Raw genomic sequence first — 26,840 nt, 5'->3', positions numbered from 1 at the left:
AAAACCAGCACACGTTGATCATGACTATAATCATTACAGAACCTTTGCTGTAAGACACAAGCGGTCAACCATGTTGATTTATCAATAAGTTGTCATTAAATGATAAAAAAACTAAATTGATGGTGTTTCGAGAACGCACGGCACGTTAGTGGTTGAAAAACAGTGCCCTAGGGGACACGCCCACCACAGCCATTAACAGAGAAAATCCACACCTAAAAAAATGAAGACTTTAGGAAGGTGATCCGTCTTTTTGTCTACATCGGCTCTGTTTGCATGCTGTCGCTGTTATTACTCTCGCAGCAGAGCGGAGTTAACCAGTGCAGCCCACAAATGAACAAAACCCGTGCCAGAGTTTTCCTGGACCGTATTGCTGGAAGCTGCCACCCATCAGTCACGGCCGATTGAAATTTCCAACATTTTTTTTTTCTTTGTTCAGCAACTAATCTGATGTGTTCCCCCCTTTGGGAGTAATCGGGAGAATGAGTAACTAAAAAGAACCACGGCCTTGGGCCAAAGACTACTTGATGCCGGGCTGCTCAGAGTCTCCATGATTATGTCGAGCCCGGTTATGATAAATTCACAGAACGAGCAAAACGAAATGTAACCGTGCAATTTATTACATTTTTTTAACGGAACGCCAACATATGCCTCAGGGATGCCAGAAGCATTGCATCATTTTTTTTTTTTTATCTTGGATTTTATCAGAGTTTTGACTTAAACGCGAGGTTTTCACGGGGCTGGGAGGGATTAGAAAACCATTAGTCGGCAATGAATCATCTAAATTTCTAAACGAGGAGATTTTCTTGACTGGGTTGCACGGAGAAAGTCGCTTTGTTCTGCTCAGCTGAATCCGACTCCCGTCTTACTTAGAGCCGGCAATGCTTTCTTGTGCATTTTTGTGTGGTTTGTTCCTTGAAATAAACGATCCGTCTTCCCAAAATAGCTGCGAGTATTTTGTATGGCAGGGGTGGGCAACCTATGCACTGCAAAAACTGAAATCTAAGTAAGATGAAATATCTCAAATAACGGTGATATTTGCTTATTTTCTGTCTGGTAAGATAATTCTTCTCACTAAGCAGATTTTATGTTAGAGTCTTTTACTTGTTTTAAGTGTTTAGGTCCTAAGTGATCTCAGTAAGATACTACAGCTTGTTTCCGACATTTTATGACCTATTTTGAGTAAAATATGCTTGAACCTATTTTTGTCCAAGTGTCCAAAACACACCCAGCAATGGTGCACAGGAAAGTGGGGAAGAAGAGAGGGAAAAGGCGGCCGAAATGTTCAAAAGTCCCAATTGTGTCCAAAATACCTCCCCGGGGTTCCAGTCACACGAGTCCCGCCGCCGGTCACACAAGTCCTGGGATACAAAAAATCTCCAAAACGCACCCAGCAAATCCCACGGGAAGTAGGGGGGGAAAAATGAGAAAAGTCGGCAAAAGTCCCCCCAAATTTTCTAAATACCGACCCAGGTTCGAGTCCCAACCTTGTTCGAGTGTGCACTCTTTTGAACATTTCCCCGACTTTTCTCACTTTTCTCCCCACCTTCCCATGGGACTTTGCTGGGCGCATTTTGGGCATTTTAGGCATCTCGGCAGGCGACGGAACTTGCGGGACTCGAACCTGTGTAGGTATTTTGAACATTTTTGGGACTTTTGCTGACTTTTCCAACTTTCATCCCCTCTCCCCATGGGACTCGGCTGGGTGTGTTATGAACATTTAGGGCATCCCGGGACTTGCGCGGCCATACATAAGATTTTATGTTAGAGTGTTTTACTTGTTTTAAGTGTTTAGGTCCTAAATGATCTCAGTAAGATACTACAGCTTGTTTCCGACATTTTATGACCTATTTTGAGTAAAATATGCTTGAACCTATTTTCGTCCAAGTGTCCAAAACACACCCAGCAACGGTGCACAGGAAAGTGGGGAAGAAGAGGGGGAAAAGGCGGCCAAAATGTTCAAAAGTCCCAATTTTGTCCAAAATGTTCCAGTCCCACGAGTCCCGCCGCCGGCCACACAAGTCCTGGGATACAAAAAATGTCCAAAACGCACCCAGCAAAATCCCACGGGAAGTAGGGGGGGAAATGAGAAAAGTCGGCAAAAGTCCCCCAAAATGTTCTAAATACCGACCCAGGTTCGAGTCCCAACCTTGTTCGAGTGTGCACTCTTTTGAACATTTCCCCGACTTTTCTCACTTTTCTCCCCACCTTCCCGTGGGACTTTGCTGGGCGCGTTTTGTACATTTTAGGCATCCCATCCCGGCAGGCGACGGAACTTGTGGGACTCGAACCTGTGTAGGTATTTCGAACATTTTTGGGACTTTTGCTGACTTTTCCAACTTTCATCCCCTCTCCCCATGGGACTCAGCTGGGTGTGTTATGAACATTTAGGGCATCCCGGGACTTGCGCGGCCATACGTAAGATTTTATGTTAGAGTATTTTACTTGTTTTAAGGGTTTTGCTCCTAAGTGATCTCAGTAAGATACTACAGCTTGTTTCCGACATTTTATGACCTATTTTGAGTAAAATATGCTTGAACCTATTTTTGTCCAAGTGTCCAAAACACACCCAGCAATGGTGCACAGGAAAGTGGGGAAGAATAGGGGGAAAAGGCGGCCAAAATGTTCGAAAGTCCCAATTGTGTCCAAAATGTTCCAGTCCCACGAGTCCCGCCGCCGGTCACACAAGTCCTGGGATACAAAAAATGTCCAAAACGCACCCAGCAAAATCCCACGGGAAGTAGGGGGGGAAAAATGAGAAAAGTCGGCAAAAGTCCCCCAAAATGTTCTAAATACCTACCCAGGTTCGAGTCCCAACCTTGTTCGAGTGTGCACTCTTTTGAACATTTCCCCGACTTTTCTCACTTTTCTCCCCACCTTCCCGTGGGACTTTGCTGGGCGCATTTTGGACATTTTAGGCATCCCGGCAGGCGACGGGACTTGTGGGACTCGAACCTGTGTAGGTATTTCGAACATTTTTGGGACTTTTGCTGACTTTTCCAACTTTCATCGCCTCTCCCCATGGGACTCGGCTGGGTGTGTTATGAACATTTAGGGCATCCCGGGACTTGCGCGGCCATACATAAGATTTTATGTTAGAGTGTTTTACGTGTTTTAAGTGTTTAGGTCCTAAATGATCTCAGTAAGATACTACAGCTTGTTTCCGACATTTTATGACCTATTTTGAGTAAAATATGCTTGAAACTATTTTTGTCCAAGTGTCCAAAACACACCCGGCAATGGTGCACAGGAAAGTGGGGAAGAAGAGGGGGAAAAGGCGGCCAAAATGTTCAAAAGTCCCAATTGTGTCCAAAATACCTCCCCGGGGTTCCAGTCCCACGAGTCCCGCCGCCGGTCACACAAGTCCTGGGATACAAAAAATGTCCAAAACGCACCCAGCAAAATCCCACGGGAAGTAGGGGGGGGGAAAAATGAGAAAAGTCGGCAAAAGTACCCCAAAATTTTCTAAATACCGACCCAGGTTCGAGTCCCAACCTTGTTCGAGTGTGCACTCTTTTGAACATTTCCCCGACTTTTCTCACTTTTCTCCCCACCTTCCCGTGGGACTTTGCTGGGCGCGTTTTGGACATTTAGGCATCCCGGCAGGCGACGGGACTTGTGGGACTCGAACCTGTGTAGGTATTTCAAACATTTTTGGGACTTTTGCTGACTTTTCCAACTTTCATCCCCTCTCCCCATGGGACTCGGCTGGCTGTGTTATGAACATTTAGGGCATCCCGGGACTTGCGCGGCCATACATAAGATTTTATGTTGGAGTGTTTTACGTGTTTTAAGTGTTTAGGTCCTAAATGATCTCAGTAAGATACTACAGCTTGTTTCCGACATTTTATGACCTATTTTGAGTAAAATATGCTTGAAACTATTTTTGTCCAAGTGTCCAAAACACACCCGGCAATGGTGCACAGGAAAGTGGGGAAGAAGAGGGGGAAAAGGCGGCCAAAATGTTCAAAAGTCCCAATTGTGTCCAAAATACCTCCCCGGGGTTCCAGTCCCACGAGTCCCGCCGCCGGTCACACAAGTCCTGGGATACAAAAAATGTCCAAAACGCACCCAGCAAAATCCCACGGGAAGTAGGGGGGGGAAAAATGAGAAAAGTCGGCAAAAGTACCCCAAAATTTTCTAAATACCGACCCAGGTTCGAGTCCCAACCTTGTTCGAGTGTGCACTCTTTTGAACATTTCCCCGACTTTTCTCACTTTTCTCCCCACCTTCCCGTGGGACTTTGCTGGGCGCGTTTTGGACATTTAGGCATCCCGGCAGGCGACGGGACTTGTGGGACTCGAACCTGTGTAGGTATTTCAAACATTTTTGGGACTTTTGCTGACTTTTCCAACTTTCATCCCCTCTCCCCATGGGACTCGGCTGGCTGTGTTATGAACATTTAGGGCATCCCGGGACTTGCGCGGCCATACATAAGATTTTATGTTGGAGTGTTTTACGTGTTTTAATTGTTTAGGTCCTAAATGATCTCAGTAAGATACTACAGCTTGTAGCTGAGATTTGATGACCTATTTTGAGTAAAACATGCTTGAAGCGAGAATTGCAAATGTTGCAAAGCTGTGTCATCAAAAACTCACAAGTATAAAAGTACTTTTTAAAGTAAGAATTTCTTAGTTCAAGAATGTAAAACAAAATCATGACTTTGACACAATTGTTTCTCATATTAAAACAGATGACAGCCAAATAGACTTTGCCGGGTTTTTTTTTCAATGAAACAATAGAAAATACGTACTCGTATACTGTAGTAGTACACTTGTTATTAGTGAGAATATACTTATTTTGAGGTATTTTTGGGTTCATTGAAGTTAGCTAATTTTACTTGTTTTGGAAAGTCTTGACAAGCCAAATTTTCTTGTTCTATTGTCAGATAATTTTGCTTAGTTCAAGTAAAATACCCCTCATTTTTGTATTTTTTTTTTCTTGTTTTTGAACACTGACTTTTTGCAGTGTGGCTCTTGAGCCAGATGTGGCTCTTTTGAAGACTGCATCTTGCTCTCAGATAAATCTTAGCTGACGTTGCTCAACACGATAAATAATTATTAATTCCGCTGGTAATCACATTCTTAAAAAAAAAAGTCCAAAATATAAAACATTCTCATGTATTTTAATCCATCCATCTTTTTCTATTGCACCCCTTCAAGAAGTCGCATTAATGCACTACAAAAAGTCAGTGTTCAAAAACAAGAAAAAAAAAAAAAAATTAGGGGTATTTTACTTGAACTAAGCAAAATTATCTACCTATAGAACAAGAAAATTCGGCTTGTCAAAACTTTCCAAAACAAGTAAAATTAGCTAACCTCAATGAACCCAAAAATAGCTTCAAAAAAGTATAATCTCACCAATAACAAGTGCACTTTTCTAGGTAGAAAAAAAAGATACCTTTTCGCTCAATTTGTTGATCAATATTCTTCAATTAAGTAAATGCTAGTGCCATTATCTGGACATAATGATAAAACTCGGCTACATGATTTTTTTTTCATGCTTGCAGTAAGAAATTATTTTATACTTGTGTGATAAATGACTGTTAGAATAATTATGTGTAAGTTATCACGCAACTTTGATATGCTTAAAGTCCGTTGCTATAGTTTTTAGCTATTGTGCTCAAGCTGTACTTTTTCTATCTGTGCAAGGACACAACTTCTTGTATGAGAGGCGGCCACAGCCACAGATGTTATCTGTGTTTTAGCCCGCTAACAGCCAAGGACTTCAAGCACCTCAACGCAGATAAGACGACAGCACGCAGACAAAGCAGAGACAAAGCGAAATCACAAAGCCCCCGGCACATTCCGTCATTTATTGTGCGTACTGGACCGGCTTTGCAGTATATATGTGACCATTATTTTTAGAGGCGGCTTCAGTAATGTTGACTAGGGAAGTAGAGGGATGCGGGAACTGTCCCTTAGAGCGTAGGGCGAGACTGTGACTAAGTGTTCAGCTCCATGCGTTCTCCTCATGAGCTAAATTGAACTCAGTCTCCGCATTTTTCCTTGCTTTTTGTCTGTTTAATGGATGTCATCAGTGTTTGAACCGGGCAATGACACATCTTTGCATCAGTTGATATTCTAATTTCAAGCATGTTTTACCCAATATAGGTCATCAAATCTCAGAAACAAGCTGTAATATCTTACTGACATCATTTAGGACCAAAATCCTTGAAACAAGTAAAACATTCTAACATCAAAATTGCTTAGCGAGAAGAATTATCTTATCAGATAGACAATAGGCAAATATCCACCTTATTTGAGATATTTAATCTTACTTAGATTTCAGTTTTTGCAGTGAAGCATTCCACAAGCTTCTGGTAGAATTTTTGACCACTCCTCTTGACAAAATTGGTGCATTTCAGCTACATGTGTTGGTTTTCTGACATGGACTTGTTTCTTCGGCATTGTCCACATGTTTAAGTCAGGACTTTGGGAAGGCCATTCTAAAACTCTAATTCTAGCCTGATTTAGCCATTCCTTTACCACTTTTGGAACACCCAGACTGCGCCCAAGACCCAACCTCCGGGCAGATGATTTGAGGTTGTCCTGAAAAATTTGGTTGTAAAACTCCTTTTTTTTTATTTTCCCATTCACTCTCTGTAAAGCACCAGTTCCATTGGCAGCAAAACAGGCTCAGAGCATAATACTACAACCACCATGCTTGGCGGTAGGCATGGTGTTCCTGGGATTAAAGGCTTCACACTGCAAAAAACTGAAATCTAAGTAAGATTAAATATCTAAAATGAGAGTGATATTTGCTTATTTTCTGTCTGATAAGATAATTATTCTCACTAAGCAGATTTTAGGGTAGTGTTTTACTTGTTTTAAGGGTTTTGGTCCTAAATGATCTCAGTAAGATATTTGATGACCTATATTTCAGTTTCAGTTTTCAGTTTCAGTTTATTTTCAGTCTAACAAAAACATATTCAAACATAGATCACGATTCAAAAATGAATAACATGACTGAAACAGGCAGAAGCAAAAAAGCTTATATGCCCAACATAAATTTTTTACATTCAATTAAGTTACCTTTTCTAATAATTCTGCAACACAAAAAGAAATATAGTCATTCAGCATCCACATTCAGGCTGTCCCCCAACAAATAATACAAAAATATGTACCTACACACATACACTTTTCTGTAAATAGATAAACATTCATACCTTCTAAATACAACATTTAACCAAACAAACATACATTTCTAGTTCACATAACTTTTTAAAATACATTGTGACATGTTCTTTTTGAAATTAAATACTGAGTCACTCATTTTTATTTCTTTACCAACAGAATTCCACAAATTAACACCGAGAACAGATAAACATCTACGTTTAACAACTAGTCTTGCTTTTGGTAAAATAAACTTAGACTCATCTCTTAGATTGTATTTGCTGGTCTGTAGAGAGAAGTATTTTTGAATTCCTTCTGGAAGAGTATTTATTTTTGCTTTGAACATTATCTGTGTTATTTCATAATAAACAATACCTTGAAATTTCATAAGTTTTGATTTGACAAATAATGGATGGGTATGGTCATAATATCCTGCTTTGTTTATTAGCCGTGCAGCTTTTTTTTGCAGCAAAACAATATCATTAGTTATGGTTTTAAAAGTGGTTCCCCAGAGTTCTACACAGTATTTCATGTATGGAAGTATCAAAGTATAATAAATTGTTAACAAAGAATTATAATTAAGTAATTCTTTAGTTTTATACAGTTTTATATTGAGTAAGACTTGCTTGAAACTAGAATATCAACTCTTGCAAGGCTGTGTCATCAACACTGACAAGGATAAAACTATTTTTTTAAAACAATAATTCCCCCCCGCGACCCCGAAAGGGAATAAGCGGTAGGAAATGGATGGATGGATGGATAATTTCTTACAAAAAACTTTTTCACGTTTGAACACACCAACAAACTATTCAAGCATACTGTTTCATCCATCCATCCTTCCATTTTCTACCGCTTATTCCCTTTCGGGGTCGCGAGGGGTGCTGGCGCCTTACCCAAGACAATTCAAACTACGTATTTTTCTTGTCTGGGTCTAGGGGGTAAAATGCCGGATAGTCGCCGCGGCGTTTCAGCTGCGTGCCTGCGACTCGACCGATGTGACTCTAGTCGCCGTGTGAGGCCCGCTGACGGTCCGTGAGTGAGCGCGACGGCTGACTGATTGCATTGTACACACTGGAGGCAAGACGCCACATGATTCAGCGCTGAGGTCATTCCCCGCCAGTCCAAAACAGACTCCATATCCACTCGGAATCAGAACACCGAGCTGCCAGCAATACGGGCCGGTGCATATGTGTGTGTGCTTAAAAATCCTATGCGGTGTAAGACACAAATACAAAAACATTCTTGCCATCCATTTTCTACCGCTTATTCCCTTTCGAGGTGGTGCCTATCTCAGCTACAATCGGGCGGAAGGCGGCATACACCCTGGACAAGTCGCCAACTCATCGCAGCATTATTGCCTTATTACCTGCAAGTACAGTGACTGTCTTGCCAACAATATACACCATATTTGCCCACTTTGAGACCTCCGAATTCCGGAGATTGGTGGGCGGGGCAGACCAGGGGCGGGGCTAAGGGAGAAGAAGTATATACCGTATTTCCTTGAATTGCCGCTGGGTATATAGTATGCGCCTGACTATAATTACTGCCAGGTCAAACTCGTTTCGCTAAATAATTAGCGCATGCTTAGCATTACCGCCAGCTAAGGATTAACGCCGGGTCAAACTCGTTTCGCAAAATATTATCTTTATTAGTGCATGTCTAGAATTTCCGCTAGGTCAAACTCGTTTGGCCAAATAATTAGAATTTACGACACTCGTCACGTCACGGGTGACACTTCACCTGTCATCATTTTCAAAATGGGGGAGGCTGAATTCAATAATTTGAAATTGCATAAAGGGAAGAAGATTAAGAGCTATTCAGTAGGATTTAAGGTCCAAGCTATTGAATATGCTAAAAAGAACAGTAAGCAGCTATGTTTTATTAGTATACCGTAGCTGCGTGTGTCAAATATGAGTCATTAAATGACTCCCGCCTCCTGGTGGTAGAGGGCGCTAGTGATCCTTCTTGCGACTACTCGGCTGCAGAAGAAGTGACAACAAGCAGAAAGAGTGAGCAGCGATTGTTTATTTTTTCCTCTTGCTTGCACTTTTAACATGGAGGATGACATATGTAAAATAAAACGGTTTTCTAAACTGGACTTTCAATCGAAGCAGGAGGTAATAAAGGAAGATCTTAGATCCGCTTTGAACTGAACTCTCGCGGCTGTGTTGGATCCATTATGGATTGAACTTTCACAGTATCATGTTAGACCCGCTCGACATCCATGGCTTTCGTTCCCCTAGACGGGGGGGCGGTTCCCACATTTGAGGTCCTCTCCAAGGTTTCTCATAGCCATCATTGTCACTGGCGTCCCACTGGGTGTGAGTTTTCCTTGCCCTTATGTGGGTTCGTCCGAGGATGTCGTAGTCGTAGTGGTTTGTACAGTCCTTTGAGACATTTGTGATTTAGGGCTTTATAAATAAACATTGATTGATTGATTGATCGAGACAGAGAGACTTTTAAAACTGAAGAAAGATAAGGAAGACTTCTATAAACAAGTTATCAATGCTTTTGATCAGAAGGAGCTGCGCATGGACTTCATTTATAAGTAAGGGTAAGACCATAATAATGTTTTTTTTTAATTAAATTTGCTTTTCATGATGGTATCCTTACATCACACTCAAATTTATAAGCGCAGGCCAAAATTTACCGCATGCCTTTGGTAAGCGCCGGAGTCAGAAGAGGTTTTGAAATAATTAGCGCATGCTTGCCTTTACCGCATGCCTTTGGTAAACGCCGGAGTGAGAAGAGGTTTTAAATTAATTAGCGCCCCGGCAATTCAAGGAAATACGGTAGCTAGAACTCACAGAAATCCAAGTATTTCTTATATATATATATATATATATATATATATATATATATATATATATATATATATATATACATATATATATATATATATATATATATATATATATACATATATATATATATACATATACAGTATAGTCGAACCTCGGATTCAGGAGGAACAGTGTGGTTTTCGTCCTGGTCGTGGAACTGTGGACCAGTTCTATACTCTCGGCAGGGTTCTTGAGGGTGCATGGGAGTTTGCCCAACCAGTCTACATGTGCTTTGTGGACTTGGAGAAGGCATTCGACCGTGTCCCTCGGGAAGTCCTGTGGGGAGTGCTCAGAGAGTATGGGGTATCGGACTGTCTTATTGTGGCGGTCCGCTCCCTGTATGATCAGTGCCAGAGCTTGGTCCGCATTGCTGGCAGTAAGTCGAACACGTTTCCAGTGAGGGTTGGACTCCGCCAAGGCTGTCCTTTGTCACCGATTCTGTTCATAACTTTTATGGACAGAATTTCTAGGCGCAGTCAAGGCGTTGAGGGGTTCCGGTTCGGTGGCCGTGGGATCAGGTCTCTGCTTTTTTGCAGATGATGTGGTCCTGATGGCTTCATCTGACCGGGATCTTCAGCCCTCACTGGATCGGTTCGCAGCCGAGTGTGAAGCGACCGGAATGAGAATCAGCACCTCCAAGTCCGAGTCCATGGTTCTCGCCCGGAAAAGGGTGGAGTGCCATCTCCGGGTTGGGGAGGAGACCCTGCCCCAAGTGGAGGAGTTCAAGTACCTAGGAGTCTTGTTCACGAGTGAGGGAAGAGTGGATCGTGAGATCGACAGGCGGATCGGTGCGGTGTCTTCAGTAATGCGGACGTTGTTCCGATCCGTTGTTGTGAAGAAGGAGCTGAGCCGGAAGACAAAGCTCTCAATTTACCGGTCGATCTATATGTTCCCATCCTCACCTATGGTCATGAGCTTTGGGTCATGACCGAAAGGATAAGATCACGGGTACAAGCGGCCGAAATGAGTTTCCTCCGCCGTGTGGCGGGGCTCTCCCTTGGAGATAGGGTGAGAAACTCTGTCATCCGGGAGGAACTCAAAGCAAAGCCGCTGCTCTTTCACATCGAGAGGAGCCAGATGAGGTGGCTCGGGCATCTGACCTATTTCAGAATGCCATCCGAACGCCTCCCTAGGGAGGTGTTTAGGGCACGTCCAACCGGTAGGAGGCCACAGGGAAGACCCAGGGTGTGTTGGGAAGACTATGTCTCCCGGCTGGCCTGGGAACGCCTTGGGATCCCCCGGGAAGAGCTAGACGAAGTGGCTGGGGAGAGGGATGTCTAGGCTTCCCTGCTTAGGCTGCTGCCCCCGCGACCCGACCTCGGATACGCGGAAGAAGATGGATATATATATATATATATATATATATAGATAGATAGATAGATAGACGTCACTTAAATGACATTCACGGTACCGGAGGGTCTTGTGAGATGACGCTGGCTGCTGCAAGATCATTATTATGAAAAATGACAGAGAGGAAGGCGAGAAACACTTTTTATTTCAACAGACTCTCGCGCCGGACCTTCCGTCAAAACTCTAAATGCCGACTGCACATTTCCTATCTTCACAATAAAAGCCCTGCTTCATGCTGCCTGCGCTAACTAAATACGAGTCTCGGAAAACTGGCGTGCACAAGCGATCCCTCAGAAAAAGCTGGCGTGCACATCACTTGTGCACGCCAGCTTTCCGAGACTCGTATTTTGTTAGCGCAGGCAGCATGAAGCAGGGCTTTTATTGTGAAGATAGGAAATGTGCAGTCGGCCTTTAGAGTTTTGACGGAAGGGACGGCGCAAAAGTCTGTTGAAATAAAAAGTGTTTCTCGCCTTCCTCTCTGTCATTTTTTCATAATAACGAACTGGCAGCAGCCAGCGTCATCTCACAAGACCCTCGGGTGCCGTGAATGTCAATCAAGCAAGCTACGGAATTTGCCGCCAATGTTTTTCTTGTAAAGTGTATGGAAGCTGGATGAATTAGATGCCAAAAAACAAACACTTTCATGTGGTATTGTACAGAAAGGACAACTTTTTTTCTCCTCCATTTGAAAATGTGGGCGTTATCATCATTACTGTCTGATTCCAATCAATGCAAGTCATCAGAATCAGGTAATACACCAACTTATATTCTTGTCTTCGTGAAAGAAGACACATGCTTGTATTATCATTAAACACATTTAACTTGTTTACAAAAATGTCTCTTTCATAAATAAATAAATATAAATGATATATATAAATGAGGTAGATCCCCTCGAGTTGGTCAATTGAAAAGTAGCTCGCCTGCAGAAAAAGTGTGGGCACCCCTGCACTAGCAGGTCTACAAATGGGATATGTTGGGGTTAACTCTCCTCAGACTTAACTTAATCAGACTACAAAATGGTTTTAAGTGTTTAAAAAAAAAAAAAAGAGAGAGAGACGTTTACTTTCCATTCGCCCATTAAAATCACAAAGGTAAACGGCGAGGAAGCAGGTGTGCCGCAAGGAAAATAAACCTTTCCCCTCACGCACGCAGACATGCACGCATTACCGAGTGCATTCCTGCAGCCTGACATCACGCCGCTGCCAACGTGATTGAGGGCAGGAGGAGCGGGGATCAGACGAGAGCAGGAAGAGCGAGGAGGGAAAGATGGAGGAGCCTCTTTGTGATCTTTGCTAAGAGGGAGCAGACCCACTACTGTGCACTCAATCAACTGCCCAGACCAAGAACTACCGCGCGGCCTTTAGGCTCCAAGCTGGCACAAAAGGTCACAGCCAACACTTAACCACCCGTGTCGATTCTGCGAAAAGCGCACATTTATTCAGCTGTTTGTTTGTTTTTTAACGCGCGTTAAGAGAATGCAGATGCAGGAAGCGAACGGTCATGTTTTAGGAACAGCGACGCGCTCCCCTACCAAGATTGGAATCAGGGAGCACAAACAAGGAGTGGAGTGTTTACAAATAGGGCAGATGGTTGCCGTAGCAACAGGTGGCGCCCAAAGCTCGGGGTGCCATAACACCTTTTCAGAGAGGCTTCCCTGCCAACGTAATCCAGCTTTGTAGCGCCGCGAGGAAATAAAAACGATTTGATGACAATTTGGCGAGCAGACGTCAAACGGCGCCTGCAGGCGACGCGTTTTCTTAGTCATCCTCGTCCCGACGTGACGCAACCTGAGGCAACGTGTGTCCGCTCGTGCCGACTCAGCACGTTTAACTTCAGCGTGTCTGAAGTGCATTTAGAGCAGCATCATGACATCTGAACCTCCTCTGTTCTTTCTCGGTTTGCAGGACAATAATCCACACCAGGGGGCGCCATTTGTTACTCTATACCTCAACTAACTCAGGGGTCGGCAAAATGTTGAAAGAGCCATACTGGACCAAAAATACCCCAAAAATAAATCTGTCTGGAGACGCAAAAAAATAAAAGCCTTATATAAGTGCTATAATGAAAGCAACACATGATGTAAGTGTCTATATTGGCTACGTTAGCCTACTATCAAAATTGTTTTAAAAATAGTATATACGTTTTAGAATGAGGGCAACATATGATGTAAGTGTCTCCATTGGTCTACTATCAAAATGACTTTAAAAGTCTTATATAAGTGTTATAATGAAGGCAACACATGATGTAAGTGTCTATATTAAATACATTAGCCTACTATCAAAACTACTTTAAAAGTCATAGTATAAGTGTTATAATGAAGGCAACACATGATGTAAGTGTCTATATTAGTTACATTAGCCTACTATCAAAATTATTTTAAAAGTTTTAAATAAGTTTTAGAATGAGGGCAACACTAGATGTAAGTGTCTATATTAACCTACTATCAAAATGACTTTAAAAGTCTTATGTAAGTGTTATAATGAAGGCAACACATGATGTAAGTGTCTATGTTAGCTACATTAGCCTACTATTAAAATTGTTTTAAAAGTTTTGTATAAGTTTTAGAATGAGGGCAACACTAGATGTAAGTGTCTATATTAACCTACTATCAAAATGACTTTTAAAGTCGTATGTAAGTGTTGTAATGAAGGCAACACATGATGTAAGTGTCTATATTAAATACATTAGCCTACTATCAAAATTACTTTAAAAGTCATAGTATAAGTGTTATAAGGAAGGCAACACATGATGTAAGTGTCTATATTAAATACATTAGCCTACTATCAAAATTACTTTAAAAGTCATAGTATAAGTGTTATAATGAAGGCAACACATGATGTAAGTGTCTATATTAAATACATTAGCCTATTATCAAAATTACTTTAAAAGTCATAGTATAAGTGTTATAATGAAGGCAACACATGATGTGTCTATATTAGCTACATTAGCCTACTATCAAAATTATTTTAAAAGTTTTATATAAGTTTTAGAATGAGGACAACACATGATGTAAGTGTCTATATTAGCCTACAATCAAAATGACTTTAAAAGTCTTGTATAAGTGTTATAATGAAGGCAACACATGATGTAAGTGTCTATATTACCTGCATTAGCCTACTATCAAAATTATTTTAAAAGTTTTGTATAAGCTTTAGAATGAGGGCAACACTATATGTAAGTCTCTATATTAACCTACTATCAAAATGACTTAAAAAGTCTTAAGTAAGTGTTATGATGAAGGCAACACATGATGTAAGTGTCTATATGAGCCATACTAGCCTACTATCAAAATGACTTTAAAAGTCTTATATAAGTGCTATAATGAAGGCAACATATGATGTAAGTGTCCATATCGGTTGTATTAGCCTACTATCAAAATGGCTTTAAAAGCCTTATGTAAGTGTTATAATGAAGGCAACACATGATGTTAGTGTCTATATAAGCTATATGAGCCTACTATAAAAATGACTTATAACGTCTTGTATAAGTGTTATAATGAAGGCAACACATGATGTAAGTGTTTATATTAGCTACATTAGCCTACTATCAAAGTTATTTTAAAAGTTTTGTACAAGTTTTAGAATGAGGGCAACACTAGATGTAAGTGTCTATATTAACCTACTATCAAAATGACTTTAAAGTCTTATATAAGTGTTATAATGAAGGCAACACATGATGTAAGTGTCCATATTAAATACATTAGCCTACTATCAAAATGACATTAAAAGTCTTAAGTAAGTGTTATGATGAAGGCAACACATGATGTAAGTGTCTATTTTAGCTACATTAGCCTACTATTAAAATTGTTTTAAAAGTTTTATATAAGTTTTAGAATGAGGGCAACACTAGATGCAAGTGTCTATATTAACCTACTATCAAAATGACTTTTAAAGTCTTATGTAAGTGTTGTAATGAAGGCAACACATGATGTAAGTGTCTATATTACATATATTAACCTACTATCAAAATGACTTTTAAAGTCTTATGTAAGTGTTGTAATGAAGGCAACACATGATGTAAGTGTCTATATTAAATACATTAGCCTACTATCAAAATTACTTTAAAAGTCATAGTATAAGTGTTATAATGAAGGCAACACATGATGTAAGTGTCTATATTAGCTACATTAGCCTACTATCAAAATTATTTTAAAAGTTTTATATAAGTTTTAGAATGAGGGCAACACATGATGTAAGTGTCTATATTAGCCTACAATCAAAATGACTTTAAAAGTCTTGTATAAGTGTTATAATGAAGGCAACACATGATGTAAGTGTCTATATTACCTGCATTAGCCTACTATCAAAATTATTTCAAAAGTTTTGTATAAGTTTTAGAATGAGGGCAACACTATATGTAAGTCTCTATATTAACCTACTATCAAAATGACTTAAAAAGTCTTAAGTAAGTGTTATGATGAAGGCAACACATGATGTAAGTGTCTATATGAGCCATACTAGCCTACTATCAAAATGACTTTAAAAGTCTTATGTAAGTGCTATAATGAAGGCAACATATGATGTAAGTGTCCATATCGGTTGTATTAGCCTACTATCAAAATGACTTTAAAAGCCTTATATAAGTGTTGTAACGGAAGCAACACATGATGTAAGTGTCTAAATGACTTTAAAAGTACTATATAAAATGTTATAATGAAGGCAACACATGATGTAAGTGTCTTTATGAGCTATATTAGCCTACTATCAAAATAACTTTAAAAGCCTTATAACAGTGTTTTAATGAAGGCAACACATGATGTAAGTGTCTATATTAGCTATATTAGCCTACTAGCAAAGGCTATCGCAAATCTCCATTGACAGAAATGTGTTTTAATTTTTATGTTACACATTTTTGCAACATTGGAAATCCTTTGTAAAATGGAGGCATCTAACAGGATCAGAATTCGAATCAGAATAGTTTTTTTATTGCCATTGTTTGAGAACGGGTTCACAAACTGGGATTTTTTCTTGGTGCAATTTTGCAACATAAAACACATATAACACAGAATAGGTAACACAATTAGCTGTAACTGAGCTATCAGCTATTATTATTGTTATTTTTTTACAATCTTTGTAAGCTTGGTAATGTTTGCTGTGGTCTGGAACAACATGGCACACAACCGACTACGAGAAATGGAGCCAATATAACAGATAATGTGTCATGAGACATGTAAATATAAATTAAATACAAAGAGGACCTAAGTAAAGGAAATTAAATGAGCTCAAATATACCTACAAACGAGGCATAACGATGCAATATGTTCATGCAGCTAGCCTAAATAGCATGTTGGCATCGATTAGCTTGCAATCACGGATTGACCAAATATGCCGGATAAGCACTCCAGCAAATCAATAACATCAACAAAGCTCCCTGTTTTGCGTTAACGCACAGCATAAAACGTTTGGTGGACAAAATGTGACAAAGCAGGAGTGGCAATAAAACACGTCTTTCTGTGGCAGCGTCGGAGAAAGTTGCGCGTGTGAACTAATTACAATGAGTTCAAGGATCGCTGAAATTAGTAGGACAAAACTGTGCTTGCCAAATACTCTCATCAGTGGACAACATTAAAAGGGGAACATTATCACCAGACCTATGTAAGCGTCAATATATACCTTGATGGTGCACAAAAAAGACCATATATTTTTTTAACCGATTTCTGAACTCTAAATGGGTGAATTTTGGCGAATTAAACGCCTTTCTGTTTATCGCTCTTTTTGCGATGACGTCAGAATGTGACGTCTCCGAGGTAACACACCCACCATTTTCATTTCAACACAATACAAACACCGGGTCGCAGCTCTGTTATTTTTCGTTTTTTCGACTGTTTTTTGGAACCTTGGAGACATCATGCCTCGTCGGTGTGTTGTCGGAGGGTGTAACAACACTAACAGGGAGGGATTCAAGTTGCACCACTGGCAAGAAATCTGCTGCCAGACCCCCATTGAATGTGTCAAAGTGTCTCCACATTTTACCGGCAATGACAGACATGGCACAGAGATGTATGGATAACCTGCAGATGCATTTGCAACAATAAAGTCAACAAATTCACAAAGGTGAGTTTTGTTGATGTTGACTCCCAGCTAATCGATGCTAACATGCTACGCTAATCGATGCTAACATGCTATTTACCGGCGGTGCTAAAGCAGACATGGCATAGAGATGTATGGATAACCTGCAGATGCATTTGCAACTACATTACGTTTACTTCCACCCACATTTAATGCGAAACAAACACTTACCAATCGAAGGATTTAAGTTGCTCCAGTGTCACAAGATGCGAAAGTCCTGATCGTTTGGTCCGCACATTTTACCGGCGATGCTAATGCAGCTATATGGCCATGCTATGGCTATGAGTAGCCTCAATAGCTTTTCGCTCAATAGCTTCAGTTTCTTCTTCAATACTTTCATACTCCAACCATCCGTTTCAATACATGCGTAATCTGTTGAATCGCTTAAGCCGCTGAAATCCGAGTCTGAATCCGAGCTAATGTCGCTATATCTTGCTGTGCTATTCGCCATTGTTCGTTTACATTGGCAGCACTGTGTGACGTCACAGGGAAATGGATAGTCGCATCGCAAATAGCGAAAATCAAGCACTTTAAAGCTTTTTTTAGGGATATTCCGGGACCGTTAAAATTTTGAAAAAAACTTCAAAAAATACAACAAGCCACCGGGAACTGATTTTCATTGTTTTTAACCCTTTTGAAATTGTGATAATGTTCCCCTTTACTACAAACAGTGGGATTTCTAACAATTAAGAAGGTTTGAGTCATGTTTGTTCTCCGACAGAAACCATAGTAAAACAAAAACAAAACAAAAAAAAAATGTTCTTGTCCCAAGGGACAAGCGGTAGGAAATGGATGGATGGATTTTCGTCTTTTTCCTTTTTCACACATCATTGAAAAAGCTCCAGGGAGCCACTAGGGCGGCACTAAAGAGCCGCATGCGGTTCTAGAGCAGCGGGTTGCTGACCCCCGACCTAACTATACTAACTAATGTAACTTTGTAGGCCGTAAATAGTTGTGTGTCAGACTTTGATTGACAGGTGATTTAGCCCCACCCACTGCTAAGTCAGCCGGGACAGACTCCAGCCTCGTTGCAACCCTGAATGGAATAAGATATGTCTGTCAGGCTTTCCCCTGACAGTTTGTCAATGATTTAGTTTTTTCCTCTGCATTTGTCTGTTTCCTCTATGTTTAGTATCTCCTGTCTTTAGTTCCTGTCTAGTGCTCTTATTTTGTCAGCTTCCTGAGTGCTGTGTTCCTCCTCAGCTGCGGCCGATTGGCACCTGGCCACACCTGTTGCCAATCAGCCCGCTCCTATTTGTACCTGCTTTGTCTTGTGTCAGTTGCTGGATCATTGTATTCTCGTTGCCACATGTCGCTCTTGTCGTTGCTATCGTGTCATGTCGTTTGGTTACAGCTACTACCTGCCGTGCTACATTTTGTCCTGGTCGTCGTAGCGGTAAGCTGTTTCTGTTAGCATTAGCTATTTCCAGTTTTTCTGTTTGTTTTCCACTAGCTTCTATGCTAAAGTTCCTATTAGTTTTTCTAGCTCCCAGTGCTAGCTCCCTTAGTTTGTTATTCCGCCCACATGCGTGCTTTTTGTTTGTTCTTGTTCTATTATTTATATTAAATCATGTCTTCATATCCAATGCCTGCCTCCATCTCTGCATCTTGGGGTTCATCAACAAATAACTCTGACAATGTCACTGTTTTCCACACATTAAGTTAAAGTTAAAGTACCAATAATTTTCAAGTGTGGTGAAATTATTCTCTGCATTTGACCCATCACCCTTGATAACCCCCTGGGAGGTGAGGGGAGCAGTGAGCAGGGGGAATCATTTTTGTGATTTAACTCCCAATTCCAACCCTTGATGCTGAGTGTCCCATTTTTTACACATTAACCCTTTCATGGATGAATGATTGCATTACCTAATTCAAAAACTTCCACTTTTTAAAGCATACTTTTGTTTAAGGAGTTGGAGAAATGTCCACCCTCACCTGATTAAATCCAGTTTTAGGGGAAAATAATCAACAACATATGTTTTTTGTGACCACTGTATTTTTGACAATGTGATTACATATTTGAACACGTTCCAATACTGTTAAATGTTGTTGTTTTTTTGCAAAAAAACATTTAGCCCATTTCAAAAACGAGCTTGTTTGAAACACAAATCCTCTAAATATTGCTATATTGTGATAAGATAAATAACATACTGTTACAATAAAATAAAATAAAATGTTTCAGTTCAGTTTTAGTTTATTTGGAATGTGCATACGACACAACGTATTGCATCACATATTTCCAGTTTCATTACAGCACGTCCGAAAAGGAGTAGGAAGAAGCTGAGCTTATTTAATCTTACCCCTTTTCATACCATAGCAATTTCAGCCCATTTCCTTGTTCTTTGTGACCTGTAAGGACCAGATGAGTCGCCCGCTGGCCTGTTCTAAAAATAGCTCAAATAGCAGCACTTACCAGTGAGCTGCCTCTATTTTCTGAATTTTATTTATTTACTAGCAAGCTGGTCTCGCTTAATCGACATTTTTAATTCTAAGCGAGACAAAACTCAAATTCTAATTTGAAAATCCAAGAAAATATTTTAAAGACTTGGTCTTCACTTGTTTAAATAAATTCATTTATTGTTTTACTTTGCTTTTTATAACTTTCAGAAAGACAATTTTAGAGAAAAAATACAACCTTAAGAATGATTTTAGGATTTTTAAACACATATACCTTTTTACCTTTTAAATTCCTTCCTCTTCTTTCCTGACAATTTAAATCAATGTTCAAGTATTTTTTTCTTTTATTATTGTAAAGAATAATAAATACATTTTAATTTAATTCTTCATTTTAGCTTCTGTTTTTTCCACGAAGAATATTTGTGAAATATATTCCAAAAAATTATTCTGGCAAATCTAGAAAATCTTTAGAATCAAATTTAAATCTTATTTCAAATTCTTTTGAATTTCTTTTAACACATTTGTTCTGAAAAATCTAGAAGAAATAATGATTTGTCTTTGTTAGAAATATAGCTTGGTCCAATTTGTTATATATTCTAACAAAGTGCAGATTGGATTTTAACCTATTTAAAACATGTTTGTATTCCCATCATACTAACCCCCCCCCCCCCAAAAAAAAACAGCAAAAAAAAAACATTATCTACGAATACATAAATTAAATAAACAAAAAATAAATATTAACAGATACCCATCCATCCATCCATCCATCCATCCATCTTGTTCCGCTTATCCGAGGTCAGGTCGCGGGGGCAACAGCCTAAGCAGGGAAACCCAGACTTCCCTCTCCCCAGCCACTTCGTCTAGCTCTTCCTGGGCAAACCTGAGGCGTTCCCAGGCCAGCCGGGAGACATAGTTTTCCCAACTTATCCTGGGTCTTCCCCGTGGCCTCCTACCGGTTGGACGTGCCCTAAACACCTCCCTAGGGAGGCGTTCGGGTGGCATCCTGACCAGATGCCCGAACCACCTCATCTGGCTCCTCTCGATGTGAAGGAGCAGCGGCTTTACTTTGAGTTCCTCCCGGATGGCAGAGCTTCTCACCCTATCTCTAAGGGAGAGGCCCGCCACACGGCGGAGGGAACTCATTTCGGCCGCTTGTACCCGTGATCTTATCCTTTCAGTCATGACCCAAAGCTCATGACCATAGGTGAGGATGGGAACGTAGATCGACCGGTAAATTGAGAGCTTTGCCTTCCGGCTCAGCTCCTTCTTCACCACAACGGATCGGTACAACGTCCGCATTACTGAAGACGCCGCACCGATCCGCCTGTCGATCTCACGATCCACTCTTCCCCCACTCGTGAACAAGACTCCTAGGTACTTGAACTCCTCCACTTGGGGCAGGGTCTCCTCCCCAACCCGAAGATGGTATTCCACCCTTTTCCGGGCGAGAACCATGATCTCGGACTTGGAGGTGCTGATTCTCATTCCGGTCACTTCACACTCGGCTGCGAACCGATCCAGTGAGAGCTGAAGATCCTGGCCAGATGAAGCCATCAGGACCACATCATCTGCAAAAAGCAGAGACCTAATCCTGCGGTCACCAAACCGGAACCCCTCAACGCCTTGACTGCACCTAGAAATTCTGTCCATAAAAGTTATGAACAGAATCGGTGACAAAGGACAGCCTTGGCGGAGTCCAACCCTCACTGGAAACGTGTTCGACTTACTGCCGGCAATGCGGACCAAGCTCTGGCACTGATCGTACAGGGAGCGGACCGCCACAATAAGACAGATACATATATATATATATATATATATATATATATATATATATATATACACATATACATACATATATACATACATACATATATATATGTGTTTTTTAAAGAGGTCTATTGTCACAGTGTGTTGGTGACGAACCCCAAGATGCAGAGACGGCAGGCTTTGTCCAGGAAAAATGATTTAATGTTCAAAATAAAAGCTAAAAAACACAAACCAGAAACTAGGTATAGCCAAAACTGAAAACAGGAACCAGCAAACAGAAAAACTGGAAGCACCTAATGGCTAACAAGAAAACACGAAACAAAAGAGCTAGGAGAATGCAAACGAAAAATAGCTAACAGGAACAGCTTACCGCTACGACCACAGCGACAAGGACAAGTAGTAACAAGACAGGTAGCAGCTGTAACGATATCGACAACGACAGGTAGTGGTGACATCGACACGACAATACTCCAACACCGAGTGGAGGACAAAACAGGTTTAAATAGTACCTGGCTGATTGACACCAGGTGTGGCCAGGTGCCAATCAGCCACAGCTAAGGGGAACAAGAGCGCTGACAGGAAATACAACCAACACGGAGGAAAAACTAAAACACAACCAAACTGTCAGGGGCAAGCCTGACATCTAGAAGTTTTAATGTTTTGAAAGACAGAGCCGCGTTCCCATGACAACATCATGATGTCACCGCTGCTTCCAAAACTTTGAGAGTAACAGCGTGAAAAACTCCTGTTCCAACGTGTTTGGTGCCAAAAGGTCAGCCCCGGTGAAAACACAAGAACCAGAAGTTCATCCACCGGATTACTTTTTAATGGCGGCGGTCACGCTGTGTGACTTCAAACATCAATGGACAGAACATGACGCACAAGAAGTGAACCTCATTCTCACGCAGCGGGACTGTACACGCTATCTTTAGCTCTGCGAACCCCCGTCCGGGGCCTCGGCGCATGTTCCAAGCCACAATTGCGTTTTTATATCCCGTATCGGCTTTCCGGTCTTGGCGCAGGCTGCAGGCCGCGTATACGGTCGCACTGTAACCGGGTCTGTTTTGGAGCAGGTGATTATGAGAGAGAAAGGCCAGAAGAGGTGCTGGGTCGGAGTAATATCAGCCCGCTGGTCGCAGTGAATCATTTGAGGGGTTATTGGGTTCAGGACTCTGCAGAACTTTATCGTCTGGTCTCAAGTCTTGCAACACAAAGTAGGAGAAATGTGCCAGATTGACAATCCCAGCATTGGAAAACATCAACATTAGACAAATGCAACAGGGAATTGAGCCAAAAGAAATAAATGTGCAATCTCATAGAGCAGACTTGGGCAAATCTCAACGGGCCACATGCGGCCCGTTGAGATTTTCAATCTGGCCCCCAAATAATTTTCTAAGATCCTTTAGATCAGGGGTGCCCACACTTTTTCTGCAGGCGAGCTACTTTTCAAATGACCAACTCGAGGGGATCTACCTCCATCCATCCATCCATCATCTTCCGCTTATCCGAGGTCGGGTCGCGGGGGCAGCAGCCTAAGCAGGGAAGCCCAGACTTCCCTATCTCCAGCCACTTCGTCTAACTCTTCCCGGGGGATCCCGAGGCGTTCCCAGGCCAGCCGGGAGACATAGTCTTCCCAACGTGTCCTGGGTCTTCCCCGTGGCCTCCTACCAGTTGGACGTGCCCTAAACACATCCCTAGGGAGGCGTTCGGGTGGCATCCTGACCAGATGCCCGAACCACTTCAGCTGGCTCCTCTCGATGTGGAGGAGCAGCGGCTTTACGTTGAGCTCCTCCCGGATGGCAGAGCTTCTCACCCTATCTCTAAGGGAGAGCCCCGCCACACAGCGGAGGAAACTCATTTCGGCCGCTTGTACCCGTGATCTTATCCTTTCGGTCATGACCCAAAGCTCATGACCATAGGTGAGGATGGGAACGTAGATCGACTGGTAAATTGAGAGCTTTGCCTTCCGGCTCAGCTCCTTCTTCACCACAACGGATCGATACAACGTCCGCGTTACTGAAGACGCCGCACCGATCCGCCTGTCGATTTCACGATCCCCTCTTCCCTCACTCGTGAACAAGACTCCTAGGTACTTGAACTCCTCCACTTGGGGCAGGGTCTCCTCCCCAACCCGGAGATGGCACTCCACCCTTTTCCGGGCGAGAAAAAAGGGATCTACCTCATTTATATATATCATTTATATTTATTTATTTATGAAAGAGACATTTTTGTAAACAAGTTAAATGTGGTTAATGATAATACAAGCATGTGTAACACATATAGATGTCTTTCTTTCACGAAGACAAGAATATAAGTTGGTGTATTACCTGATTCTGATGACTTGCATTGATTGGAATCAGACAGTAATGATGATAACGCCCACATTTTCAAATGGAGGAGAAAAAAAGTTGTCCTCTTCTGTACAATACCACATGAAAGTGGTTGGTTTTTGGCATCTAATTCATCCAGCTTCCATACACTTTACAAGAAAAACATTGGCGGCAAATTCCGTAGCTTGCTTGATTGACATTCACGGCACCCGAGGGTCTTGTGAGATGACGCTGGCTGCTGCCGGTTCATTATTATGAAAAAATGACAGAGAGGAAGGCGAGGAACACTTTTTATTTCAACAGACTTTCGCGCCGTCCCTTCCGTCAAAACTCTAAAGGCCGACTGCACATTTCCTATCTTCACAATAAAAGCCCTGCTGCCTGCGCTAACTAAATACAGAGTCTCGGAAAACTGGCGTGCACAAGCGATCCCTCAGAAAGCTGGCACATCACTTGTGCACGCCAGTTTTCCGAGACTCTGTATTTAGTTAGCGCAGGCAGCATGAAGCAGGGCTTTTATTGTGAAGATAGGAAATGTGCAGTCGGCCTTTAGAGTTTTGACGGAAGGTACGGCGCGAGAGTCTGTTGAAATAAAAAGTGTTTCTCGCCTTCCTCTCTGTCATTTTTTCATAATAATGAACTGGCAGCAGCCAGCCTCATCTCATAAGACCCTCGGGTGCCGTGAATGTCAATCAAGCAAGCTACGGAATTTGCCGCCAATGTTTTTCTTGTAAAGTGTATGGAAGCTGGATGAATTAGATGCCAAAAACCAACCACTTTCATGTGGTATTGTACAGAAGAGGACAACTTTTTTTCTCCTCCATTTGAAAATGTGGGCGTTATCATCATTACTGTCTGATTCCAATCAATGCAAGTCATCAGAATCAGGTAATACACCAACTTATATTCTTGTCTTCGTGAAAGAAAGACATCTATATGTGTTACACATGCTTGTATTATCATTAAACACATTTAACTTGTTTACAAAAATGTCTCTTCCATAAATAAATAAATATAAATGATATATATAAATGAGGTAGATCCCCTCGAGTGTGTCTCGCCTTCCTCTCGGTCATATTTTCATAATAATGATCTTGCAGCAGCCAGCGTCATCTCACAAGACCCTCCGGTACCGTGAATGTCATTTAAGTGACGTCTTGGTGAAGATTGATGATCACTAATTTTTAGGTCTATTTTTTTTAAAAGCCTGGCTGGAGATCGACTGACACACCCCCCGCGGTCGACTGGTAGCTCGCGATCGACGTAATGGGCACCCCTGGTTTAGATGGAAAGTGTAGCTGCCATTATGATGTGCAGTGATGTTTTCTAACAATCTTGAACCATGCAAAGTATTTAAACGGTTGGAACCTGCGCTTATGGATGAAATACCAATTACTATGGTAATCTAATTAGTTACTATGGTAATCTAATTAGTTACTATGGTAATGTAAGTCACAGCAGCTCTGACGAGGCACCAAGCAGTGTGGGTGGGGAGCGTTTCCACAGACGTGGAACGATATTTTTACAACAAAGTTCTAAAACTTAGTGATGTATCAGATTGTAGGTGGGTTTATTTTGTACCCTTCGCGTTCATATTTCACTTTTTGTTGCATTTTTGTTGCGTTTCACTAGATTGTAAAATGTGTCGATCGAAAGGGGGTGTGACTTTCATATTTTGACAATATTCAGTGTTTTATCCTTCATAGAAAAACATGTTTGATAAGGCGGTCTGTCATAACGTTTTTAGCATTCAATCAGACATTATTGTGAGGTTTTGTATTAGTGTTCATAAAAATAGATATACCTGTGTTGGCATGGTGATGAGGTGGCGACTTGTCCAGGGTGTATCCCGCCTTCCGCCCGAATGCACCCCCCGCGACCGCAAAAGGGACAAACGGTAGAAATGGATGGATGGATTGATGATCCCGCAACGTTTATGTGATAGCAGCGTTTTTATCTTGCAATATGTTCCAGTCGCATGCCTGTCACCATAGGGCCGGCCTGGCTGAATCCCCCTCCTCATTTTAGCAAATGTTTTTTATGTGCCATTTTCCTTTTGAAATAACATATTGTAGTTGTATTGTGGAAGTGTGGGCACCCACTGTCAGGTTCAAACACTGATGACATCTACTAATCAGACAAGAAGCAAGGAATCATGCAGAGACAGAGTTCAATTTAGCTCATGAGGAGGCACGTGTTTGGCCTGTATTCTAGTTACAGATCCAAACCACGTTCTAAAAGTCTAGCCCGCGCGCCTCCTCTATTTATTTGGAATGCCCTGTTACATCACTGAAGCTGTCGCTGAGGGAACTCCAGTTCGACACAATGTATGATTATAGATTATATAAAAATTAGGTGACGCAGGTTATATCGCCTTGTCTCTGCTCTGTCTGCCTCACGGCGGTGTTCGGCCTTGGCCGTCAGCAGGCCGACTCTAGACACAACACTGATAAAGACAACTGGCAATCTTTTGGATTGCCAGCTTGCATAGATACAAAAATACCACTTCAGCACAATTGACAATAATTTATATCAACAGCTTTAAGCATAAAGTTATTATGATAATATATACAAAATTATTCTAACATTTCCCTCCTGTTTATCACATAACCTCCCCAGAATCTTCTCATTCCCAATAACTTCTTCTTGCGATTTTCAGTTAATAGTTCATTTCTTTAGGGCCAAGTTATGTTTACACTCAGAATTCAACGTCATCATATTTTAAATTGTATATAATATTTACATAAGTATTCCAACATCCACTAATAAGGGACGTGAGCTGGTCTTAGCCCGTCGTGAGGCAGGTTTGTTTTACCCTACTGATGATGTGTTGTTGCAAAAATAATCTTTCACCTGAGCTATAAGAGACATTTTTAGCTCCGCTTCTGCATGTTTGACAGTAACAGTCAGTCGACCCCGCAGGTATTAAAGGCCTATTTAGACCATTTGGTCAGGATTAAGACATACTTCTCT

At 41.4% G+C, this 26,840-nt stretch overlaps 1 protein-coding gene across 1 annotated transcript in view; it reads right to left on the bottom strand.

Moving 5' to 3' along the window:
* filip1l (filamin A interacting protein 1-like) overlaps window positions 1-26,840 on the bottom strand; it is a 137,890-nt gene that overhangs the window by 90,464 nt on the left and 20,586 nt on the right. The window lies entirely within an intron of this gene.

The sequence above is a fragment of the Nerophis ophidion genome, linkage group LG27 (assembly GCF_033978795.1).
Source record: "Nerophis ophidion isolate RoL-2023_Sa linkage group LG27, RoL_Noph_v1.0, whole genome shotgun sequence".
In the NCBI taxonomy this organism is placed as follows: domain Eukaryota; kingdom Metazoa; phylum Chordata; class Actinopteri; order Syngnathiformes; family Syngnathidae; genus Nerophis; species Nerophis ophidion.
The sequence above is the reverse complement of the archived record's forward strand: the minus strand, read 5'-3'. Positions and strand labels throughout refer to the sequence as shown.